Consider the following 1,867-nt stretch of genomic DNA (forward strand, 5'->3'; position numbering starts at 1 on the left):
GAATCCTCAGAAAGAACCGTCTCCCCAGAAATCTGCTCCATGCCTTTTATCACTGTTCCATGGAGAGTGGTACGGCAGCTGCACTTCCTCAGACATGAGAGCTCTCCACAGGGTCATCAGGGCAGCGGAGAAAACGATTGGCTGCCCTCTCCCCTCCCTGGAACAGATCTACACCTCCCGATGCCGGAAAAAAGCTTTGGACATTTCACAGGATTCATCACATCACTGTCTCTTTCAGCTTTTGCCATCAGGCAAGAGATACAGAGCCATGAAAACCAGGACAAATCGCCTGAAAAACTGTTTTTTCCCCAAAGCAATCATGGCGCTAAATGCAAAACATAACAGTTCATTTCTTATATTTAATCAGTGCAGTATGGTTATTCAGTGCAGTCGGTATAGTCAATGCAGTATTCAATGCAATTTGTATATTTTGTAATATTTTATTACTCTTTTTATACCTCACATTGACTTGAATTGCATTTTCAGTTTCGTTGTCCAAGTGACAATGACAATAAACATTATCTTTATCTTTGTTAGGTGGCTACGTTTACATGCCTTAATGCAATTAAGATGTTTTCATGTAAACAGATTAATCGGGGAACTCATTTATAAATCTGATTGAAAAAGATGGTAAGCATTCATACAAACATTTATAGGAAGATTTTGGGATTTATAAAGAAAAACGTTTTGTGAAAAAAACGCATATTTCGTGAACGAGGTTGAAGCAGATGCTGTTTCGACAGGATCCTGTAGAGGGCACTGTGTATGCTAAATCGAAGGCTCCAGGAATGTATTTGGCATTTATAATAAACAATAATAATTCAAATATTTGTGGGCACACGGCATTTGGCTCTGAAATTACACAGTTCTTTAAAATAAAATTTAAATTTGCAAACTGAGTTGTATGCTGTGTTTGAATGTTCAGATATTATTATTATTATTAGATATTTCACTGTGTATTTTTCAACTTAATGCCCTCTGAAACTGGTACTATTTCATTAAGACCGACTTAAAAACAATGGGGGGGGGGCGGGTCTCCCCGGGGCTGGCGGGGCCCCCGCGGGGTGTGCGGGTGGTCCGGGCTCCTGGCTCTGTCCGTGCCTGCGTGGCCGGCCCCCGGGCCTGTGGCCGTGGGGTTCCTGGCTCGTGCTCGCCGGTGGGGGGCACCCGGTGCCTCCCCCCCTGCCTTCCTGGGGTGGGCGCGCAGCCATACGGTGGCGGGGGGCCCGGGTACCTGGCCGCTGTGGGGCGGCTGGGTCCATGACCCGTCGGAGCTCTCCCGGCCGTCTGGGGGCCCCAGGGCGGTGTTGTTGTGGCCTCGCACACTCACTGGGAATCATTCCATGTTAACCTGCACACTCATACATACACTCACAGCACACAAACATACACACATACACATATGCGTACACACACACATACACGTATGCATAAACACACACACATACACGTACATATGCACACGCACACACATACACACACTTTCATATCAACACACATACACTTAGAATGCACACACACATAGACATGCACGCACACATGTACACACACACACACACACAAGAGAGTCTAGGGCTCTCTTCCCCCATTTTATCCCTCTTTCTCCTTGTCTGGGTGTGTGTGTGTGTGAGAGTATGTGTGAAAGTTGGTGTGTGGCTTCCACTCCCTCCTCTCAGATGCAGATACGGGTACGGCGATATTTAGACAGTGTTCCTGGTGGTCTGCTTATGTATATATATTTATTTTCTTTCGTTGGTATTAACGTATTTAATTCCAGAAGCAGATACTGGCACAAGCATATTCCCATGTCATAACGGTACCACTGGTTTTTTTGTGTGTATACTGTTTGTGTGTGTCCCTGGATCTT

The sequence above is a fragment of the Paramormyrops kingsleyae genome, unplaced genomic scaffold (assembly GCF_048594095.1).
Source record: "Paramormyrops kingsleyae isolate MSU_618 unplaced genomic scaffold, PKINGS_0.4 ups29, whole genome shotgun sequence".
Taxonomy (NCBI): Eukaryota; Metazoa; Chordata; class Actinopteri; order Osteoglossiformes; family Mormyridae; genus Paramormyrops; species Paramormyrops kingsleyae.